General features: G+C 47.6%; 1 long non-coding RNA gene across 3 annotated transcripts in view; it reads left to right on the top strand.

The window, feature by feature from the left end:
• The first annotated feature begins 675 nt into the window (after nt 1-675).
• Nucleotides 676-6000, top strand: part of LOC108531547 (uncharacterized) — a 50223-nt gene continuing 44898 nt past the window's right edge. Inside the window, exon 1 of one of the 3 annotated variants that reach the window (XR_001886203.1) lies at nt 676-743. This is a non-coding gene — a long non-coding RNA (uncharacterized LOC108531547). Of the gene's footprint in view, nt 744-2698; nt 2864-6000 lie in introns of those variants that run through there. The other 2 variants (XR_001886205.1, XR_001886204.1) reach the window with 2 other exon arrangements.

Here is a 6000-nt window from a genome sequence, read left to right as displayed (position 1 = left end):
CCCCTCCGCCACATCTTAACTCTTAGTGTCCGGCCCAGACGTTGGCGTTCCCTCGGCGGCTCTGGGTGTTCGCAATAGATCTGGGCGGGGGGAAGAAAGGGGAGATAAAAGGGAGGGAGGGACGGGAGAGGGGAAGAGAATCAGAAGGAAAACGAAGAGGGAAACATGAAAAATAGCAACCTGCCCACCCCACCTAGTACGCGTTGGGTTGCTCACCCCCTTACCCCCGCCCCGCCAGAGATTTGTAAAGCGCGCGGCACGGATGTACCATTCAAGCTAATACCTATAGACAGATGTGTCCCCAGTGGTTTCAAAGTTTCTTCTTCCCTTCACCAGCCGGCCCCCATCTCTGATCGGCGGGGGTGGGAAGCGGGGGCTCGCATCGCCAAGAGCTCGGGTCGTGGCCGCGCTCCTTGGAAATCCGCCATCGCAACTTTCCGCAGCCGCTGCGCGCCGGCTGCGGCCCCCTTTGTTTAAGTTCTCGGATGCCATCATCTGGGAAACCTGCAGCCCAGGACCAGCGCGGTGCCCGCGCGTGCGAGACGGACCGCTCGCTGCCGCCGCTCGCTCGCTCCTCCACCCCCTCTCTCCCTCCTTCGCTCTCCCTCCCTTCCTCCCTCCTCCCTCCTCTGGGATTCGTGCAAGTAGCGTGCGTGCCCTTGTGAGTTTGGAGGGTGCCGGTCAGCGGAGCCGTGCGATGTATTTGAAAAGCAATCAGTCCGACCTTCCCCCATAGATTCATCGTAAGTGTATTCGACCCCAATGGCTTTAGGAATTCCTGCGGTAGCAGAAGCCGGGCGAAAGAACCGGAATCGGCTAGCCGCGCCCTTCTCTGTTCCACGGCTTCCTCGTGTGTGTGTGTATGTGTGTGTGTGTGTGTTATTAGCGGTGGGGGGTTTGCCCGCTCTCTATTCTTAGGCATGGTGGTGCTTTTTTTTTCTTCTTTCCTTTCTGTCTCAGATGGATTTGAGTGGTGGATGGGGCTGGCGGCGACAAACGCTTTCTCAGCTCCAACCCAGCTGAAAGAGTTAAGAGGGATGGGAGGGGGAGTGCACCCGGTGGGCGAGAGAAGCGNTCGACCCCAATGGCTTTAGGAATTCCTGCGGTAGCAGAAGCCGGGCGAAAGAACCGGAATCGGCTAGCCGCGCCCTTCTCTGTTCCACGGCTTCCTCGTGTGTGTGTGTATGTGTGTGTGTGTGTGTTATTAGCGGTGGGGGGTTTGCCCGCTCTCTATTCTTAGGCATGGTGGTGCTTTTTTTTTCTTCTTTCCTTTCTGTCTCAGATGGATTTGAGTGGTGGATGGGGCTGGCGGCGACAAACGCTTTCTCAGCTCCAACCCAGCTGAAAGAGTTAAGAGGGATGGGAGAGGGAGTGCACCCGGTGGGCGAGAGAAGCGGGGGTGGGGTGGGGTGGGGTGGGGGGATGCGGCCAAGCGGAAACGCTGCACAGAGGAACCTCAGCGAACCAAGAAAAAAGAGAAAGTGGCAACGAAAACAAGGGCAAATTGAACCCTCCTCGGGGAATTCCAATGAACTAACCCGACTCGGACATTCAATAAATACATGGCTCTTAATGAGCGTGCGTGTGCGTGCACCCCGCACCCCTAGCTGCGGGTGCGCTCGCCTTGCGCCCGCCGCCCCCAGCCAGCGCCTGCATCTGGCAGTCCCGAGCCAGAGCGGCGGCCCAGAACGCAGACGAGGAGCGGCCGCCGGTGCGCTCCGATTAAAATGTGAACGGGCCTGCCCTTCTCTCCCGCTGTATCGTGCCTCTGCCGAGCGCAGTTAAGTGAACTCAGTGAAAGCAGGAGTTCTCCTGCCCAGCCTCAGCCAGGCGGCCCCTGCGTGATCTCAAGATTAACACTAGACGCGTAGAATTTATGTAGGCTCTCGTCCAGCTCCTGCTTGCCGGGTGAGATACCATCGTAGGTAGGTTTTAGCAAAGCCATTATTGCCAAGGTATAGATACCAAAGACGGTGGTAATCAAACCCCAAACAGAACGGATTTTTTTCCTCTGCGTCCCCCAAAGGTTGCTTTTTATATTTATGTATGCGTATATGTAGTATATATAAAAGATGGAACACAGATTTCATTGAATAAATCTGAGATCTCCAGGTGCAGACGTTTGAATAGTCGGTGCCAGCACCCCATGTTTTCCTTTCCTGCCGATTTTGCTTGGATCCGGCTCAAAAACCAAGAGAGTCTCGTGGTTTTGTTTACACTGAATGGGGAGGATAGGAACAGAGCCATGGGGCCGCCTTTCATTAATATACAGTGAGGATTTTGTCTAAATTACTGCTATGAATTTCACAGTACACGCTTTCAAAAGCAGTCTCAGGTGGCCTGATGAAACGTGATAGCGCCTCTGCAAACAGATCCACTTTCTTTCTTTTCAAGGAGGGTGTGTGTGCGCGTATGGGAAGCCCCCCAAAACGTTGTGCTCCTCGATAACAGAAATACACTTCTGTTCCGAGGTCTGTCCCCTTCTTCCTCCCCCCTTTCGTCGTACTTAATTCTCGAATCGCTCCCCGGCCTCTCTCCCCCCTCCACGCTGCCCCACCCCATCCGCCCCCTCCCTTTGCGAGTGTGATTGTTTTGTCTGGAAAAAAAAAATCCAAAGTATATAACAAGGGGAGAACAGTTAGTGCTGATTTTCATTTGCATACATTTTCATATATTTTGGTGAAAATAATAGACTAGTGGAGAGCTGGGCTTCGAGGCGTCAGTGTGAAGGGAAGGCTAAGGACGCATCGGTGCTGGAGAGTTGAGAATATGCCTTCCCCTCCACTCCCAATCCAGTCACCTTATTTGAAAAAAAATTAAAAAACACATTTTATTTAAAAACCTAACCCTGGAAGTTTGCTCGGTAAGTGTTTTTTCATTTTCTTTCCCTGCTTTCTCTTCTTTTCCCCCTCCTTTTTGGCTTATTTATTTATGTTCTTGTAGGTTTGGGAGCTTATTTTCATTGCTTGGGACAAGAGAGGGTTCACAGAGCAACTGTCTGAAGGGAGGAAGGAAGGAAGGGAAGATGTGTTGGGGGGGGAGTTAAAAAATCCAACCCTGCTAAAATATTACATAAAAAGATGGACTCAGTCCAAAGCCCCACACAGCAAAAGCCACTTTACTTTGGAGGGGTGGGGGGAAAATGCTATTCATTGTAATTGTTGATCGTGAAGGTGGGGTGCGGGGGGTGGGGAAGAAATCTTGGAAAAGAAGTGATTATTAAGCATGCAGTATATAAATATTTCTTGATTGGGATTTTTTTTTTCCCCCCAGAGAATCAGGACTAGAGGGGAAGAAACCCTATTTCTGTAGCCAGTGGTGATGTCCTGAATTGTGTGTGCCTGCCTGGATTGGGGTGGGGGGACTCATGCTGGGAGCAGGAGGATGGAGTGAGGAGGGGGACTTGGCAAAGGGAAGGCAGAGAGCTGGAGGAGGAGGAAGCCAGGCAGGAAGTCAGGGCACCCCTGGTTAATGCTGTGTCTGGGGAGCAGGCGGGGAGCTGCAGCCTCCCAGCTCGGTAGTGAAAGCCCATCAGAAAGAGGGTGATCAATCAAAACTAACCAGGACATCCCTATACTTCATTCCCAGCGGAGACTGGAGCTTTAGCATCGCAGACTCGATTTCACTTTGTTTTCTATTTTTGACAGCCTCACTTGTCCCCTCCTTGCCACTGTTCCTGGGTTTTGTAAAAATTGAGGGTGCAGTTACTTGCTAGGTGCAGTTAATTAAATAAACATGGCCGGGGGACATAGCTAGGCCAAGTCCAGGCACATTTGAGTGCCTTACCTTAGTGAAAGAGGCCGGAGAAAATTTTAAAATCTTCTTGGTTTTGTTCTTTTAAAGGAAGCTGCGTCTGTGATGATGAGGGGGGAGAATCCAATGGCTGGAATTTTATTGCGCTTTTTTTTACACAGAACACCTTGCAATTTAGAATTGGTAATTTATTTGGAAACAGTTGATGCTGAATCAATGAAACGGTTTGTAACGAGGGAGGAAGAGGTTTCAGTTGGGGAGGGGGCTAAGAATCGCTAGTTTTCCACTCCTTGTTTACGTGCTTGGCAGCGTTGCTTTTGACTGGGGTTAACTCTGTGTGCTCCATTGGACCAGATGCCATATAGAGCTGCTCCCTGAAGATCATTTGTTTCCTTGATGGGGAACATTTCTGAGCAGAGCATATTGGTTGCCATAGAGAAAGAAATAAAAGGAAGAACACTAGTCACATTAAGCTATATGTTTGTGCACTGGGCTTTAGATAAAAGGACCTTGGTTCAGCCAAAGAGACGAAGCCAAACTAGAGATTTCTAGTGCCACTAAAACTAGCTTTATTTTGTTTTGGACTTTTACAGTTGAAACATATAAGCTAATTTTATTGGCTGTTGTTAATTTTATATGACACGGTTTACTGAACAAAATAAACTTTGCTCAGGAGTCTCACTATTGACTCGTCAGCAGGGGGCGCACTGACTCATCTTAGCGAGTACTGAGTAAAATGTAGCTGTTTCAAAAGCAAATCTGCCCTTCCAAACTTGCCAAAGGAACAAATACCCCTACCTTTCTATGCATATTCACAATGAGGAGTGAATTCATTGCATAACACAGGGTTTTAAAATATGAGGACAATGACTTCCCCATCCCCCACCTGCCCATGTCTTTGAAATGGCCCAGAAAGAAATACAGTTCAAAAACTATTCCTCCATTTCAGTGAAGTGTATTCTGGGCTGGAAAACAGAAATGAGATGTGAAGGCAAGAATAGTTTTTGAAAATTATTATTAAGGGGATTTAATAGGCTACTTAAGAAGCTACCTTTCAGGGTTTTTTGTTGTTGTTTTTGTTGTTTTAACAGTCAAGAAAACGAAATGCATCCTAAGGTATTATCTGTTTAAATAATGAAAGTTCTTCAACCTGATACATGCTTTGACTTCTAAATGCAACTCTGGGTCCTAGAGATTTAGTCCACTGGCCCAGGATCACTTTTACTCCATTTGATATTTAGTGGCTACTTTCATTCTTGTTACCATTTATGGTTTTAGAAAGATTTTGGATTTATCCTTGAAAGACTTGGCAGGGAAAAGAAAATACAAAATAGCCACGGGTTAGAGGTAACTGTGGGTTTGAAACTTTTTAGTGCATTACTTAACCCAGTTGAAGAAAAGTTTCAACAGAGCCACAAGGTTTCTGTCTCAAAGATATTTACATACTGCCAGTGAAGACTAAACTTTATTGTGGTAAAGGACGAAAAAGATATGTGGAAAACTTCCTAAAGTAGTGAAGGGCAGATCCTGACTGGTTCAGAATTAGTCAGTTTGTCATTAAGAATTTTACCAAGGAGATTCAGGGAGTGTGACTAGGGAAGGGAAGCCGGGAGTGACTGGAAATGAGAAGCTGGCTTCCAGGGTTCAATAGCCGAACACACCTGTGAATGTGTCACAGAGCCTGTTGGTAAGGGCCACATTATGTGATGGCTCTCAGGTTCCTGTGCAAGAGAGGAAAAGACACCTTATTCTTTCTAACCCAGCTCCAAGTCAACTGGGTTCCAACCAGGAGAAGTTTTTCTTTGACACTAACTTTAGTAAGTCAGAGTTTGGATCTAAGTGGTGTGTTTTCTAGGAGGGTCAAGATATTCTGGGAACAGTATAAGCAAAAGGGGCACATTCAAACACATTTTAATCTGTGATTTTTCATCCCGAGCTCTCACATTTAGAGTCAGGAAAGGTACTCTCAGGTTTGCGCTAATAAAACAGGGAGAATTGAGAAAACTGTAACTTGAGCCCAAACATTGCTTTCTCTTTGGCTTTTGGGACATTTCAGACAAAAGACTTCTGGGGCAGATCCACATGAAGTGGACGAATGTCTTAAAGCTCTAGCTTGCTTTGCATGCCCAGGGCTGCCAAATGCATTTAAAAATTATTAAGCAGAAAGGAAACTTTTCAATTCAGCCACACATTCTGCAAAAAAAAAAATTGGTGAGGCAATCATTATATATATTTAGAGCCTAATTT

The sequence above is a fragment of the Rhinopithecus bieti genome, unplaced genomic scaffold (genome assembly GCF_001698545.2).
Source record: "Rhinopithecus bieti isolate Rb0 unplaced genomic scaffold, ASM169854v2 scaffold_8783, whole genome shotgun sequence".
Classification (NCBI taxonomy): domain Eukaryota; kingdom Metazoa; phylum Chordata; class Mammalia; order Primates; family Cercopithecidae; genus Rhinopithecus; species Rhinopithecus bieti.
The sequence above is the reverse complement of the archived record's forward strand: the minus strand, read 5'-3'. Positions and strand labels throughout refer to the sequence as shown.